The 18,091-nt window shown below is 43.7% G+C and overlaps 2 non-coding genes across 2 annotated transcripts; one reads left to right on the top strand and one right to left on the bottom strand.

Annotated features, from left to right (window-relative positions):
* The first annotated feature begins 7,754 nt into the window (after positions 1–7,754).
* Positions 7,755–7,828, top strand: trnat-agu (transfer RNA threonine (anticodon AGU)). Its single transcript has one exon. It is a non-coding gene; the product is annotated as a tRNA-Thr (tRNA).
* Positions 7,829–12,070: 4,242 nt separating this feature from the next.
* trnas-uga (transfer RNA serine (anticodon UGA)) lies at positions 12,071–12,152 on the bottom strand. The gene has a single exon. It is a non-coding gene; the product is annotated as a tRNA-Ser (tRNA).
* Between the last annotated feature and the right edge of the window lie 5,939 nt (positions 12,153–18,091).

Raw genomic sequence — 18,091 nt, 5'->3', positions numbered from 1 at the left:
CGAAATTGTACTCCCTATTCCCACATCCAAGTCATTTATATATAACAAGAAAAGCAATAATCCAAACCCCGATCCCTGGGGGATACCACTGCATATTTCTCCCCAGTCAGAAAAACATCCGTTCACCACGAATCTCTGCCTCCTATCCCTCAGCCTATTACTTGCCCACGTTACCACCGGCCCTTTAATCCCACGTGCTTCTAGTTTTCGAATAAGTCTGTTATGTGTTAATTTCTAAAATGTGCTCTGAAAATAACTGTAATTTTATTGTTAAACAATGAGAATACAGATATTAAGACCGAGTGATAGATCGGGTTCATTCCCATTACCCGAACGTGACGGGACCCGAGGAGGGGAAATCCCATCGAGGTTTATATTTTCCGAAAACGGAGACGGAAAATAGCAAAACTCATCCCGTCGAAATCCAACAATTGGACGAAGAACCGACAGCCTTTTCCCATCCCGGGTTTCCAGACCTGGCCATTGAAGGAAGCCGGATAAGTCCATTGGGGAGCAACACCGAAAGTGAAGAAACGCAGACAGAGATAGAGAGATCCATGCAAAGAAAAATAGTAGAAATCTCCAATTCTGTGATTGAGCAGAATTTAAGCTGCAGCTTAAAGGAAATTCGTCGAATGTCGTGAAATCTTAGAGGTGTATGTCGGGCTGGATTATAACTTTATTTCTGAGAGAAGTAAACACTGCCTGGTAACTACAGCTCTTATTTATTTGAGCATTTCACAGTGGCGGTGTGAAGTGATTTCGAACCCCGAGTGAATTTCAAGGCCATGCTTGACCCACTCGTTTGGTCACCCACAGATAGCACGCGGCTGTAGAGCAGACTGCGCAGGCTTCTCACAGGAACTTTGTCAAACTGCATGTTCTAGACACGTATCCAACGCTACACGTGCAGCCTGCAGCCGTGTGTGCATTGGTGGCTCAGTGTGGAATCCTCGCCTGCCGGCGGGAAACCAGGGATTGGTTCCGGGACAATGCAGCTTCCTTTACCCTTTTGTATCCTGTACCCATGAGATCGCCTGAATTGGGATAAATTCATGTGCCGGCTTCAATCTGTACAACTTCTTGAAAGATTATCTTCATTTCGCCTACGTGTGTTTCGTGAACAAACCCTCTGCATTCTGTCCTCTGGTGCTCAAACAAGCTCTGCTGGAGATTAGTCAAACCTGCCTTTTACATCGCTGAAAAGATGTGAGAAGCCAATTGGTGATTTTTGACCAAAAACGGGGACACAACAGGGGTCATCCGGGATTTGAGCCAGTAAAACTCCCTGAGCGAGAATCAGATCCAAAGATCAACTGGCAACAGAGCCGTGCAGCCACTGTAAAATTTCGCTGCCACGCAGCCGATCTGCCATCCTTTCAGAACACTATGGCCATCCAAACTCGCTTTCTTGTACGATATACGATGCAGAGCAATATCAGGTTCTACACTAATTATTTCATATCAACAATATTAGCCTCTCTTTATCAAATTTGTTTTGAATGTACGACTTGTATTATCAAGTAACACTTTACAGAATGAATTGCTCTGAAACGACATTGTCGTCTGTCTCGGCATCGTCATAGTTTACACTCCACCAGAAGTATACTTTACTCAAATTGCTGCTTTCATTCACTATGAGAGCGAAGAGCCATGAATGTGGAAGCATTAGCTACGAATTTATCAGCTAGCTTGCACCTTTCCTTTTCCTGCTGTCTCAGTCTTTTTTTTCTTTACCCTTCTCTGCTATTGTTGAAGGTTAGATCAGCCATCGCCGTTCAAGGAAGCCTGAGAAGTCCATTGTGGACAACACAGAGAGACAAGAGACAGAGACATGGAGAGATGGAGAGATGCATGCAAAGAAAATGAAGAGTATAAATGTCAGGTATTGCAAAATAGCAGAATTTAAGTTACAGATTGGGAGAGATTCCTTCTTGGGTCTTGAACTCTTGCAAGAGAAGATTGGACACACGTTAAAATCATAGGCCTCGCTGGAGAATCTCTCATTCTGGGAGAGAGATAAATGCGGTCAATTAACTCCAATTAATCTATTTCAGCACTGAAGTGATCTTTGAACAGTAGCTCTGCGAGCAGAATTCAAACCTGGGCAGGAAAACCTCAATTGAATTTTGAGTCCAACGCAGCTGTCAACGGCATGTTCATTCAGATCGGATTCCAAATGGACACATGCTGCTGTTGCAAACGCGCGCATTGGTTGTGCAGGGGTTGAATTCTTACCTGTTACGCTGGAGACCTTGGTTCGATTCCCAATACAATGCAGGATCACTCTGCAACAATGAGGAGCTGAGGAGCAAAAGTATACCATTTCGCCCCTCGAGCCTGTTGCGCAATTCAGTGTGATCCTGGTTGATATGTAACCTAACTGCATATTATCGCCTTAGTCACATATCCTTAATGCCTTTGGTCAACAAAAATCTATCAATTTCAGTCTTAAAATTGACAGTTGAGCTCGCATCAACTGCCGTTTGTGGAAGAGAGTTCCAAACTTCTGCCTCCCTTTGCTTGCAGAGGTGTTTTCCAACTTCACGCCTGAAAGTCCTGACCCTAATGTTTCGGCTCTGTCCCCGAGTCCTAGACACGCTAACGGGCGAAAATATTTTTTTTTCTGTTTACCCCATCAGTCCCCCTTAATATTTTTAAATGTTCGATCAAATCAGCACTTAATGTACTTATTTCGAGGCAAACCCGAGTTTATGTAATCTCTCCGCGTAATTTAAACTTTGGAGTCCAGGTAGCACTCTAGTAAATCGACGCTGCACTCCCTTCAAAGCCAATGTATCCTTCCGAAGGTGCGTTGCCCAGAACTGAAGACAATACTCCAGGTGTGGTACAAACAGATCTTTGTACAGCTGTATCATAATGCCTATCTCCTTGTATTCTGGTCGTCTAGATATAAAGACCAACATTCCATTAACCTTTTTGATTATTTTTCTACCTGTCCATGACATTTTAATGATCTATGTACATGGGCCCCTCAGTCTTTTTGGACCTCCACTGTTTCGAGCTTTTCACCATTTAGAAAGTACTCTGATTTATCCTTTTAGGTCCAAAGCAGATGACCTCACACTTGACGAAATTCAGAACCATTTGCCACAATTTTGCCCATTCATTTATTATATTAATGCCTCTCTGTAATTTTATGCTTTCATCTGCACTGCTTACAATGCTGCCCATCTTGGTGTCATCGGCAAACTTGGATATGTGCCTTTCTATCCCGTCATCGAATATCCGCCTGAATTGGGAAAAATCCAAATTCAGTTTCAATCTCCTCATCATCTTGAGACATTTTATTTGCTTCATGTGTGTTGCGCCGACGAAACTTCGGCATTCAGTCCACTGGAGCTCAAACATCCTCTGGCCACAATTCAGTTCTCCAAACAACAAAACTGAAAAGATGTGAGAAGCCAATTGGTAACTTTTCACTGAAAAGATAAACACATGAGAGCTCGTCCGGGATTTGAACCCGGGACCTCTCGCATATCACGCAATGAAACTCCCTAAGCGAAAAATCATACCCCTAGACCAACGAGCCGCTGTTAGTTTAGATGTGCAGCCAGTGTAAATGTTCGTTGCGTCTCACAGCCGATCGGCCATCCTTTCAGACCACTTCTGTCCATCCAATCTCGTTTTCTATTCGGGTGGACAGCAATATCAAGTTGTACACCAACTATTTCCATTCACCAATATTAGCCTCCCTTTACCAAATTGCTTTCGAGTCCACGACTTGAGTTATCGAGTAAGACGTTTCAGAATTAGCTGCTCTTAAACTACATTGCTTGGGAGGATACTGAGAGTCGTGTCGATTTGTGGCGCGCTCTGTTCCCTTTGCATTGCATCCTACACATAGAATTGAATCATAGAAATGTTACAGCACGGAAAGAGGCCATTCGCGCCATCGAGTCCGTGCTAGCTCTCTGCAAGAGCAATCCAGCTAGAAACTATCCCCGAAGCCCTGCATTATTTTTCCTTTCAAGTACTTATCCAGTTCCCCTTTGAAGGCCATGATTGAATCTGCCTCCATCGTACGCTCGGGCAGTCCAGATCCGAACCTCTCGCTGTGTAAAAAAGTTTTTCCTCATGTCACCTTTGGTTATTTTGACAATCACCTTAAATCTCTGTCCTCTGGTTCTTGATCCTTCCGCCAATAGGTACAGTTTCTCTCCATATCCTCTGTCCAGACACTTCATGATTTTGGATACCTCTATCAAATCTCTACAAAACCGTCTCTGTTTCAAGGAGAACAACCCCAGATTCTCTTGCTTATCTACGTAACTAAAGTCCCTCATCCATGGAATTATGCTAGTATTTTTGATCTGCACCCCTCTACGGCCTTCACATCTTTCCTGAAGTGCCATGTCCAGAACCGGACACAATAATTCAGTTGTGTTCAAACCAGTGTGTTATAAAATTTCATCATGACAGCTATACTTTTGTACTCTATACATCTATTTATAAAGCCCAGGATCCCGTATGCTTTTTAACCGCTTTCTCAATCTGCCCTGCCACATTCAACGATTTGTACACATAAACCCCTCTTTGTTCCTGTGCCGCTTTTACATTTGTGCCCTGGAGTTTATATTGCCTCTCCTCGTTCTTCCAACCGAAATGTATCACTTCTCATTTTTCTGCATTAAATTTCATCTGCCACGTCTCCGCCCATGCCACCAGCCTATCTACATCTTTTGAAGTCTATCACTATTCTCATCACTGTTTACGACCATTCCAAAGTTTGTTTCACCTGCAAATTTTAAATTGTGCTCTGTGCACTCGAGTCCAAGTTATTAATATATATCAAGAAAAGCAGTGGTCCCAGCACTGATCCCTGGGGAACACCACTGTACAACTCTCTCCAGTTCGCAAAACAACCGTTCACCAGTAATCTCTGTTTCCTGCTCTTAGTCAATTCTGAATTCATGTTGTTACTGCCCCCTTTATTCCATGGGCCGCAATCTTGATGATTCGCCTACCATGCGGCACTTCATCAAACACCTTTTGAAAGTCCATATACACCACATTAACTGAATTGCCCTCATCTATCCTCTCTGTTACCTCATCAAAAAACTCTTACAGGTTAGTTAACCACGATTTGCCTTTAACAAATCCGTGCTGCCTTTCCCTAATCAGTCCACCCTCGTCCAGGTGACTGTTAATTCTATCCCGGGTTATCGTTTCGAAACGTTTCCCCACCACTGAGGTTAAACTGACTGGCCTATAGTTGCTGGGTTTAATCGTACACCCTTTTTTGGGCAAGGGTGTAACCTTTGCAATTCTCCAGTCCTCTGGCACCACCCACATATCGAAGGATGTTGGTAGATTATGGCCAGTACCTCCGCAATTTCCACCCTTACTTCCCTCAGTAACCTAGCATGTATCCCATCCGGACCTGGTGGTTTATCCACTTCAAGTACAGCCAGCCGTTCAAGTGCCTCTTCTTTTTCAATTTTTAGACCATCCAGTATCTTAACGATACCTTCTTTTGCTGAGACTCTGGCAGCATCTTCTTGGTAAAGACAGATGCAAAGTACTAATTTGGTACCTCGGCCATCCCCTCTGCCTCCATGAGTAGATCTCCTTTATCGTGCCTAATCGGCCTCTCCCCTCCCCTTACTACCCGTTGAATGTTTACATGCCTGTCGAAAACTGTTGGATTCCCTTTTATGTTGACCGTCAGTCTGTAGTTATATTTCTCTTTGCCTCTCATTTCCTTTTTCACTTCCCTTCTGAACTCCCTAATTTCGGCCTGGTGAATGAGCGCATAAAAAAAAATAGCATTTCTTTCAGCCGGAAACAGAAAGTTACTGGTTGATTAATGACGATTTGAACAAGTATTCGTCTTTTTTACAGTGTTTAATCATTTTGACAAGTTAATACAGTGAACTAATAAAATAAAGTATTTTGTAGAAGTTGAATTCCTGATCGGGAACCGCCTCAGACAGCACATTACTGCCCATCCCTGGGATACAAGATAATACCGAAGCTTTGACAACACATCGCAGGTCCCGCTGCAAAGACACAGCTTGCCAGCTGTTCAGCAATTTGGAGCCTGGATAGGGAGTTACAGGCTGAACCATCATCTCACCACCCACTTTAGTCTGATGCTCTCCCGACTGAGCTACCCAGGCTCGATACTACATAAGCTCCCATCGTAAGTATTCATGGGAGGTCTCTGAATCATCCCTGCAGCCGGCGAGCAAGGGTGAGGTCCGTTTTATACAATTCTCAGTATTGTGTTGAGGAGAATCCTTGTTCCTGTTGAACATGATGTAAGAAACATGGGCAGTGAACTCGTGAGTTTACAATTCTTCTTGTTTGTGCCAAATGTCTTGTCATTCGTTAGCAGCAATTAAAATCACACTTTACCCAGCGGCTCAAAAGCTGAACTTGTCCCACACGGGAGTTGGAAAAGGCATCTCGACCTTTCAGCGTATTAACATCTGTAAGCTGAATAATTTCACCCGTTACACAGTGACACCAGGCAGAATATTTCCCTTCGAAATTTTCCCCACACGACACTTCCAACCGATGAATATCGGCTTAACGAAAAGAAGAATTGCTTGTTTGGTTCTTCAGATTTAAAGATCTCGTAACGGCACCTTTGCCATATGAGCTGCCGCTAAAAGCCCCCTCTCTCCCGATGAACAAATAAACTCGCACCTGCTATTGCAAGACGGTGGACCAGAGGAACCCAAGAGCCCACATGGGAAAACTAAGAAGTAGATGCGTTATTGAACATACCAGTTGTACCTTGAACTCCGGTCAAAATGTTCGGAGCAAAAGGTTTGATTGTTTTAGAAGACGCTCGAACTCACAACCTGGTCATTTCTGGAGCCCATACTGCTGTAAATAAGTAACGCACGCTTAACAATTGTGCAAAACGAGAGCAGCGAACAACCGACAGCATCAGCGCTCCTGCCAAACAGCTTTATTTTCGGTCTCTCAATTATCACTTCGAGATCTTTCTCAAACAGAAGCCTCCAATCCAGATGCTCTTCGTTAAATAACAATTCCCGAATCAAGAGAGTTTTGATCAATCATGACGAAAGCATGCACAATTTCTTCACCTGTTCCTTTTAATCCCTGGGATGGTAAACATCAGGTCCTGGAGATTTGTCTATCTTCAGCCTAATTATTTTCTCCATTGCCGTTATTTTACTTATACGAATCCCCTTGATTTATTAACAGTTTTCCTCGTGTCTCTGCTTTTAGCCTCATCCATTTCTGTGACAACTGATGCAAAGTAAAAATTGAGCAACTGCCATTTCCTGATTTTCAATTACAATATCACCTCCATCTGTTTTTAAGCGGCCCAAGTTACTCTAAGCCTCCTTTCTCTCTCTTAATATACTTGTAAAAACGTTGAGAGTTGTCCTCATTTTCCCTCACAAGTTTCTCTCCTTTTCCCTTTTTGCTTCTCTTACGATTTTTTAGTTTCAGCACCACAATAAACAACACTTCGCTGTAAAGTTCGGCTCAATAGTTCTCCAATGTCAGAGCGAGAATTGTCTGAAGCCCTAATTTATGTAATGTAACAAATACAATCACACATAATCATCCGTGTATCAACGCACTGATGGATACACAAAGATAAACACAGCGAGAAATCCAGTCAGTGTCGGAATGCACAGGGAAACGGACAAGCGAAATGGACAGAGATGAAACGGCCTGAACCCCCAATAGTGAAGTGTCGCTGATAGATATTAGTGCGAGGAGGTGGGGCTACTGCATCATCAATTGGCGCTGTGGTTTAGCTGGTTAAAGCATCTGTCTAGTAAACAGGAAATCCTGGGTTCAACTCCCAGCAGTGCCTTGTACAGCTTATTATTTTACCTAATTTGTGGAATTAAGCGACAAAATAACACTGTGGTGTTTGTCTTTTTTCAGGTTTCAGGAGGAAACGGATAGCAAGATGACTGTTCAAAAACGCCCTTTCATTGTCCAGACAGACCTCTCATAGAATGTGCCTAGTACACGTTAATTTAAGGACACGTTCTTGTTTCTGGGCTCGTTGTGGTGGGGGCATAATTCACGATTTGAGGTTCAAAGTCGGAACTCGTCCAAATTTGGACCTCGAATTATGATCTTGACCTGCGGTACAAACGTTTGCAAATAGGAAAAATAAGTCCTCAAATCGCTCCACCTGAATCTCCAGGCCCAGATGAAATATATCCCAGGATGTTAACAGAAGCAAGGAAGGAAAAAGCGTCGGCTCTGACCATCATTTTCCAATCCACCCTGGCAAAAGTTGTCGTGCAGGAGGATTTGATGATTGCTAACGTTGTACCATTGTTTAAAAAGGGGAAAAGGGATAGATCGAGTAAATACAGGCCAGTCAGCCTAAACTCGATGGTGGGTAAATTATGGAGCACAATTCTGACGGAAAGTATGAATCGTCATTTAGAAAGGCACGGATTAATCAAGGACAGTCAGTGTGGATTTGTGAAGGGAAGGTCGTTTGAATTGAATTATTTGAGGAAGTATCAAGGAGGATTGATGAGGGTAGCGCGATTGATGTAGTCTATATGGATTTTAGCGAGGCTTTTGGCAAAGTCCTACATGGCAGATTGGTCAAAAATGTAAAAGCCCATTGGATCCAAGGGACATTGGCAAGTTGAATCCAAAATTGGCTGAGTAGCAGGAAGCAAGCGGTTGTGGTCGACGGGTGCTTTTGTGACTGGAAGGCTGTTTCGAGTGGGGTTCCATGCGGCTTCGTACTCGGTCCCTGCTTTTCATGGTACAGATCATTGATTTAGGCTGAAATGTAGGGGGCATGATTAAGAAATTTGCAGATGATACAAAAATTGGTCCTGTGGTTGATAGTGAGGAGGAAAGCTGTAGACTGCAGGAAGATATCCATAGAACGGACAGGTGGATAGAAAAGTGGCAAATGCAATTCAATCTGAAGAAGTGTGAGGTAATGCATTTAGTCGGGGGGGGGGGGGGCAAAAAGGCAAGGGAGTACACAACAAATATTGTAATTAATTTGCCATTTACACGCCCATTCTGCAATTTTACTAATGTCTTCCTTTATTTTTCGCATTTTTCCTTTGTATTAACTACAGCTCGCAATTAGGTGTCCTCCCTAAATTTTGAAATTGTACTTCCGATTCCCGTGTCCAAATCATGAATGTAAATTTTGAACAACAGTGGTCCCAGCACCGATAAATTGTGAACAGCAGTGGTCCCAGCACCGATAAATTGTGCACAGTGGTCCCAGCACCGATAAATTGTGAACAGCAGTGGTCCCAGCACCGATAAATTGTGCACAGTGGTCCCAGCACCGATAAATTGTGAACAGTGGTCCCAGCACCGATAAATTGTGAACAGCAGTGGTCCCAGGAATTGTGATCTTGAACTGCGGCTGAAACTTTTACATAAAAGGAAATAACGTCCCCAAATCGTCCCACATGAATCTCAAACGCTTTGGGAAGAAGTTCAATGGAAACAATCAGGACTTTAAAGGCTCCTCAACGACCTGAACTTTCGTTGAATGAATTTTGTTAGCCATTACATTCGACCGTGAAATCGCTCTTGACGTTCATCTCACTGAAGCAGAGTGTGTCCGCTTTGTATCTGTGAGCATGTCGGTCGCGTGTTTCGCTTTGATATTGATCGCTTCCAATTTGTAAAATTTAATCAATCGTCAGGGAAAAGAAACCGAGAATCGAATTGTCCCTGTAAGTGATGAAGTGAAGGGATTGGTGATCCAAGCAGATCTGGAAAATGCGTGGTGCAATCGGTCAGGAGTTCCAAATCCACCCTCCAGCAACTCGGCAATCATATTAACTGAGCTTTACTCTGGCCCAGTGTCACCGCACTGAAATCGAGTATTTGTGCGGCGTGTTTTTCTTCATAGTTGCTGGTTTAAGAGTGAAGGCCGGCTTGTTGGATTTTCACTCCTGCAAGTTTCAACTATTCATTTTTCACTGACTGCAGGCAGTTGTTATATTGGTCGCTACAAACTCAAAGTTTAGCCCAGTGAATTATTGGTTTAGCAGGTGATCTCTTCACCTGTTCTCGGCGGTGTTATCCGTTCGCGTGAAAGTTTGATGGTTCGAGCCCTTATTTTATTTTATCCTCAGGATTCATCGCCTCAAAGTTCCAGGGTTTCAACGCATGTTTTGGAATCAAGAAAATGTACCGGAATCATTGCCAGCTGAGCAGGGCTGATATTCCACCATTTACCCTGCGGTCGGGAATCAGGCACATGAATCATATAAAGGAATGGAACATTGGCTTCACGGTAATTACAATTCTCCTTGACAGACAAACCCCGAAAGGCCCGAAGGGAGGCCGCATTCGCAGCAGGAGAGCTGGTTCGCTGTGACATGGAGATTTCTGTAGTGAGTGAGACCAGACTGTTCCTATGTTCAGAGAATAAATTTCACACCCTTTATTTTGGAAAAGCAAAACGGTGGGGATTTTTTGTCATAGCCCGATGCCTTTCGTGTTGTATCAGATGTTCCTCGTTGCGTTACTTTCATCTTGATCGGAGAACCAGTTCGGGCGTTCCTGTGATAAAGAGCGACAATTGCCAGTTAATGTTAAATTTAACAACGACTCCACTGCGTTTTTAATCCCACTCTTAAGATGCAGTCTATAAAATGAAAAAAAATCATCACATTCAAAGCATAAAAATCTTATTAAAGTTTTGACTGTCTCTCGGTAACCACGTCAACATCGCCTTCAGTCTGAAATAGAAAGTTATCGATTGATTCATGGTGATTAAAACAGGGATTCAACTGCGAACATGATTCAATTAGCTTCATGTAATTAATTTAAGAAGTTCATAACTCTTTTTAAAGTTAATTCCCTGACTGGGAATCGAACCTCGCGGCGGTGAGAGTACCGAATTCTCACCACCAGGCCATTGGGGAGCTCCCAAGATTGCGCACGAGACAAAGTGGAACTGATGACATTTTTTCTTTCGCTCTTTCATGATTCATTCAGCTCTGTGTTTATTCTCAGGCCTCTTATCTCTCCTTCTTTTCAGCTTCTGACTGCGGATATTCCTGTGGCTAAATATGAATAATATAGAACATCTCACAGCCCCGGTATATTTGCTGTTTCTCTGTGCAGTTCTGTGCAAAATCAAACTGTACGCAAATACCGACAGTGCCTCTCTCTCACTCCCCACAGAAGCAGCAGGAGATGCCACTTTAAACTTTCAGTTGCTTCAAATGATTCACGATGGACCTGCGTGACCTTGCAGCTTTCCCAGGAGCTGCATTCGGTGCGTGAATTTTGGAAACGGAAACATGTCCATCAGCAGCTTGTGGTCGTATTTTACCTCACTTTCCATTTCATGCACATGCCTACTTGCACTTGGTGATGTCATTGCCTGAACATCACCTCTGTCGCGATATTATTTCGAACAGAAAATGCCATTTTGTGCGAGCAGTTTGTCTGGCAGGAAAATGACCTGAATTACAAAGGGCCAAGTCGGAAAGGCCGCGTTCCTCTGCTTGTTCGCAGCAAAGAATTTTCATCGTTTCCTTGGGGTTTAGTGTTTAGGATTCGGCGCTTTCATCACCACGGCAAAGGTTCGATTGTCGGTCTCAACATCCGCATATTATACACTCTACCATAAGTGTACTGTACTCAAATTGCTGATTTTTTCATTGTGAGGGGAAGAAAAATAAACGTGTGGACATTAATTACGAATTCATCAGCTGGGTTGCACCTTTTCTTTTCCTATCGTCTCAGTCTTTCCATCTTTAACCTTCTCTGCTGGTGTTGCAGGTTCCATCATTCTTCGCTGTTCACGATGCCTGAGAAGTCCATCAGGAGAAAACAGGCAAAGTCAAGAGACAGAGACAGGGAGAGATTAAAACACAGAAATAAATTGTATAAATGTCAAGTTTTGCGAACGAGCAGAATTTAGAATGGAGCTTGGGAGAGATTCCTTCACGTGTCTTGCAATTTTGCAAGAGATCATTGGGCTCCGAGTTAAAAGCGTCGTTGGCGATGGAGCACCTCTCTGAGGGAGCGAACAAGGTCCGTTCGTTCAAGTTCTGATTAATTTGAACACTGAACAAACTTTAAAAAGTAGCGCTGCGAACAGGATTCGAACCTGTGCAGGGAAACCCCATTGGATTTCAAGTCCAACGCCTTAACCACTCGGCCATCGCAGCGGCAAACATCGATCATGCACAGCGATAAATCAGAATGCGTAGGGTTATCACACGAGAGCTGTGACACTTTGTTCTCTCAGACAGGTTTCCAACTGGAAACTTGCAGCTTGTTAATGTGCTGACTTTGCTGTCTCGGTGATAGAATTCTCATTTATCACGTGAGAAACCGGGGTTCGATTTCCGGTTCGTTTCGGATTATTTTCATTCTCCATTCATACGATCGCGTGAATTGTGCGACATTCGCCCTCAGCTTCAATCTGCGCACCATTTGAGATATTTTCCATTCTCCACGTGTGTTGCGTCGAAGCTGGGTTGGAAAATCACATTGCAAGTCTAACGCCTTAATCATTGGGTCATCGCTGCTGCAAGCGACAAATCCGACACAGCTGCAGAAGAGAATGAAGAAGGTTATGACAGGAGAACTCTGAGACTGTATGTTCTTTTAGACAGGTTTCGAACTGAGCGCAGACCACCGGCTGCTGTGCGGACTTTGTTATTTCAGTGATCAAATTCTTGCTGTCTGCGCGGGAGGCCCGAGTTCGACCACCGCTCAATCGACGAGCATTTTTCATTCTCCATTCATGAGGTCATGTGAATTCGGATACGTTTACATTAAGCTTCAATTTGAACACCATCTTGAGACATTTTCCTTTCTCCATGTGTATTGTCGTCGACAGAACCTCTGCATTCTGTCCTCCATGCACTGGAATTAAGACAATCCTGCCGACTACACGGCTGACAAGACGTGAGAAGCCAATTAGTGATTTTGAACTATAAATGGTAACACCGCAGGGCTCGTCCGGGATCTCTCACATAACAATCAGCAAATCCCCAAAGCGAGAATCATACCAGAAGACCAAAGAGCCACTGATAACAGAGGGGTGAAACCAATGCAGAATTCGGTGCCACCCACAGCCGATCGGCCACCATTCTGTCCATCCTATCACTTTTTCTATTCCGATGTACGGCAATGTGAAGACGGACATTAACTATTTCATATCAACAATATTAGCCTCTCTTTACCACATTCGTTTCGAATGTGCGAGTTGTAATATCAAGTGAGACTTTGCAGAATTAATTGCTCTGTAGCTACATTGTTGTCTGTCTCGGCATCCGCAGATTATCCACTCTCCCACAAGTATAACAGTGACTACACTTCAAAAATACTTCATTGGCTGTAAAGCGCTTTGGGACGTCTTGATGTCGTGAAAAGCGCTTTATAAATACAAGACTTTGTTTTTATACTGGGCTAAAAGTACTGATAATTTCACTATGAGGACGAAGAGACATCAATATGTGGACATTGGCTACGAATTCATCATCTGGGTTGGTCCTTTACTTTTCCTCCCGTCTCATTCTTTCGATCTTTAGCGTTCTCTGCTGGTGTCGCAGGTTCGATGAGCTTTGGCCGTTCAATGAAGCCTGAGAAGTCCATCAGGGGAAAACAGAGCGGGACAGAGACAGGGAGAGATAGAGATAAAAGTATAGAAAATAAGCCTGAATATCAAGTTAAAAGAATTTTAAATGAAGCTTGAGAGAGATGGAATCATACACTCAAAGAATCGTTACTGCACAGAAGGAGGCCATTCGGCCCATTGAGCCTGCCCCGGATCTCTTTAAGAGCAATCCAGTTCGTCCCATTTCCCCGTTCTTTCCCTGTAGACCGCAAATATATTTCCTTCAAATACTTGTCCAATTCCTTTTAGAAATTAACGATTAAATCCGCTTCCATCACCCTTTCAGGAGATGCATTCCCGATTAGAACTACTCGCTGATTTAAAACGTTTTTCCTCATATCTCCTTTGGTCAACCACCGTAAATCGATGTCCTCTGATTCTCGACTCTTCCGCCAACGGGAGCAGTTTCTGTTTATTTACTTTATCTAAACCCGTCATGATTTTGAACACTTCTGTCAAATGTCCTCTCAACCTTCCTGCCCGAAGGAGAACAACCCCAGCTTCTCCAGTCTATCCACGTAACTGAAGTCCCTCATCCCTGAAACCATTCCAGTAAATCTTTTCTGCGCCACCCCACAGGCCTTCACATCCTTCCTAAAGTGCGATGCCCAGAATTGGACACAATTCTCCAGTTGTGGATTATTGTGAAGTTTCCTTCACGCACCTTGAAATTTTGCAAGAGACCATTGGGCTCCCAATTAAAAGGCTCTGCCGCGGTGGAGGATCTCTCTGAGAGAAGGAAATGCGGCCCGTTATCTCCAGTTCATATTTATTTGAGCATTGAATAAAACTGTAAACAATAGCGCCGCGAGCAGGATTCCAATGTTTTACCAAAAGACCCCGTCGAGTTTTAGATGTGACGGCTTAACCATTCGGCCATCACAAGCAGCGATTGCTCGTAATGCAGGGCTGTAAATCAGAATGCGCAAGGTGCTCAGAGGAGATTTGTGAAATGATATGTTGTTTTGAACAGGTTTCCAATTGGACACAGCAAACGTTGCTGTTTCACTGGTAGAATTTGCACTTACCACGCGAGGGAACAGGGTTCGTTTTCCCGACCAATTAAGGCGCATTTTTGTTCTGCACCTCTGAGATCGCCTGAATTGGGATAAATTCACCTTCAGTTTCAATCTGCACACCGCCGTGAGGCATTTTACTCTCTCCGTGTGTGTTGCGTCGATAAACCGGCTGCATTCTGGCCTCTGGACCTCAAACATGTTCGAGAATTAATTCAATGCTGCTTTCTGCAACGCTGAAAAGATGTGAGAAAGAAATGAATGAATCCTCACTGGAAATAGTGAAACAGGAGGGTTCTGGGATTTGAACTGGGGAACTCTCACGTATCAATCAGTGAAACGTCCAAAATGAAAAACATAATCCGAGAACAAGGAGCCGTCATTAACACAACCGGACAACCAGTCGAAAATTTCCCTGTTACCCACAACCGATCGCCCATTCATTCAGACCGCTTCTGTCCATCGAATCACAGAAGGAGGCGATTGGGCTCAACGAGCCCGTGCCTGCTTTTTGTAAGAGCAATCCAATTCGTCCCATTCCCCGGCCCTTTCCCGGTGCTCTGTATTTTTCCCCTTCAAATTCCTTTTTCAAGTCACGATTGAATCTGCTTCCACCATCCTTTCAAGCAGCGCATTCCAGATCAGAACTACTCGCTGCGTCATTAAGTTTTTCCTCATATCGCCTTTGGTTCTTTTGCAATCACCTCAAATCTGTGACCTCTGGTTTCCGACCATTTCGACAATTAAAACAGCTTCTCTTTATTAACTTTAAACCTTTCATGACTTTGAACACTTCTATCAAATCTCCTCTGAACCTTCTCTGCTCTCAGGGGAACAACCCATCACCAGGCAAATACGGTCAATTAGCTTCAATTAATTTATATTATCATTAAACAGACCTTGAAAGACATGCCTTGTTTTGTGGAAGTGTGAGCTGGTGGTTTAAATCGCTGGTTTCAATGTCTGGGGCGTTTCTCGATTCGAATTTTACCACTGACATAATTTCTGCCAATGTTTATTTTGACCTGTTCACAGAAAACCCGATTGCAGTGCGATGGAGCAGAGGATGTGAAAGAAGCTGAAAGTGAAAGTGCAGATATTAGTTTCATCACGGGGACAGGACACGTTTCCACAGGTAAGGAAATCTCACCTTAAGATTCTTTCCAGCAGAGTGGGACAGGTGATCAGAGTGACCGGGCTCTAACGGCGCAATCGGTCCTTATATGAGTTCCAGGCTCGATAAATGTCGGGGTTGTTAATTCGAGTCTCACCGAGATCAAACAATCCTTTCGTTTGTGAACATTTCGACCGGTGTTGAAGGTAGAATTGATGTTTTCGAAAATGCACCTCCTTATCTGAATTGCCATGTGGTTCCTCTGGACTACGCTGTTGAAATATCAGAAGAGATGTTGAGTATTACTTGTTTACAGGAGGGAGGCTGCGGTTTTGTAGACACAAACTATGATTTTGATCCATCTACACACTGTGGGATTCAACTGGAGCTTTAAACCAGCCTCTCCGACCGCTCAGCCAGGATACTTTCCATCCTACACTTCAGGAGCTAGTTTTACAGGAATAGAATTACTGCAAGCAAGAATTCTACCCCTGAAGCACCAATGCCCGCACGGCAGCAGGATGCATGTGTCCAGTTAGAAACCTGTCTGAAGGAACATGCAGACTGACAGAGCCGGAAGTCCAGCAGATTGATTTTCGGTCTGAGCAGGTGTTGAGTCTCCTTCTTGAGAGAGTTTCGCCAATCCAGCTCAGAATGGTTTAAGTATCATGAATTCGGGTGTGACTGGAGCCACTTGTGTAAGATGAAGTGTCGGGGGCAGTTTCACATCCTTGAAGGACATTAATGATCCTGTTGCGGTTTTGCTGCAAAATTTCACTTCCCAGCTCCCGAACTAAAATCCAACGCCGTTGCAACTCGAATCCACAACCTTTGAATGGCTTATCAAACAAAACAAGTAGAAGTCCAACACACTCGCCATTGCGTCACAGGGTCAGTTGCCAAAAAAAAACCCGAATAAAAAGAAAGACGTGTTTCTCCGGTCCAGGGGCAAAGTGACAATGGATATTATTCAAAAAACTGTCCCCTCAAATCTGTCTTTATATTTTTTTTGTAAAGCTTCGATTTTAAAAGTTATAAAAAGCCGAAATAAATTATAAGAATCGAATCCGTGATTAAGGCGTTACAACACACTCTAATCAACAGTTAACCGGCCGTACTGACTGTCCATTGGACATTTTAATTAATGTCTGTACTGTACGCTAGTTGGTAGCTCTTTCTGTACTTGGAGCCCGAAATCTCTCTGCTGCTCCACAGTTCCTAGTTTCTCACCATTCAGAAAACATTCTGATTTATCTTTCTTAGATTTAAAGTGGATGATCTCGCTCACCCCCCATTGAACTATATTTGCCGCAGTTTTGCCCACTCACTGAATCCATCAATTCCCACTTTTCAACTTCCTGCTTCAATCTTCATGACTTATTGCGTCACCAGAAGGCTGCGTGTTCAAATCACGGGGTAACCGTTACTTTTCGAGCTGATCAGATTCTGGATCGTTCCGGGATGAATATTGTATCTGCTTTTTCTCAATAAACAGAACCTTGCTCTGAAGTCTGCTTCCCTGGTTCTCAAATTTCAGGAAGGCGTCTCATTCCGCCCTCGACTTTTGACTTTGACCTGCGGTTGAAACTTTTGCAAAGATGGAAACGAAGTCCCCAAATCGCTCCATGTGAATCTTAAACGCTTTGGGAAGAAGTTCAGTGCAAACAGTTAGGAATTTAAAGGCACCTCAATGACCTGCACTTTCTTGGAATGAGTTTTGTTCGCCATCGCTCCCGGCTTTCATCTCACTGAAGTGAAGAGTGTGACCGCGTTCCATCTGTCAGAGTGGAAGTGACGTGTTTGGGATCGGTATGGGTCGTTTACAACTTTTGAAATCTCACCAAGCAGCAGAGAAAAAGAATCTTGGAATCAAATTGTCCCTGTCAGTGATGAATTGAAGTGAATATCGCTCCAATCAGATCTGGACAACTCGCAGTGCAGCCGCACAGGAGTTCCAAATCCACCTTCTCGCCACTCGGCAATCGCATGAACTGAACTTTACTCTGACCCAGTGTCACCGCGCTGAAATCGAGTATGTCTCGGCCACACTTTTTCTGAACATCATGGTTACTGGTTTAAGAGTGAAAAGTGCCGTCCGCTTCACTGTAAGTGCAAGAGACAACTTTGTGAACACCGAGTCGTGTCACAGACCTGCTCGTCGGACCTGCTCATTTCATCTCATCTCATTTTCAGCAAACCTGAATATTACTGGAATAGAGAATGGCGAATCACAGCTCGAGAAATCAATCCTCTCGACCACGAGGGGACGGAGTCTTCCAATATACAGGTGTTTAATGGCAAGGTGAGTTTAATGTTCAGGAATAATAGAGCACAGATTTTCGGTCGTGCAAA

This window comes from Heptranchias perlo, chromosome 20 (assembly GCF_035084215.1).
Source record: "Heptranchias perlo isolate sHepPer1 chromosome 20, sHepPer1.hap1, whole genome shotgun sequence".
NCBI classification, from domain to species: domain Eukaryota; kingdom Metazoa; phylum Chordata; class Chondrichthyes; order Hexanchiformes; family Hexanchidae; genus Heptranchias; species Heptranchias perlo.
Note: the sequence above shows the minus strand (reverse complement) of the source record. Positions and strands in the feature narration are given on the sequence as shown.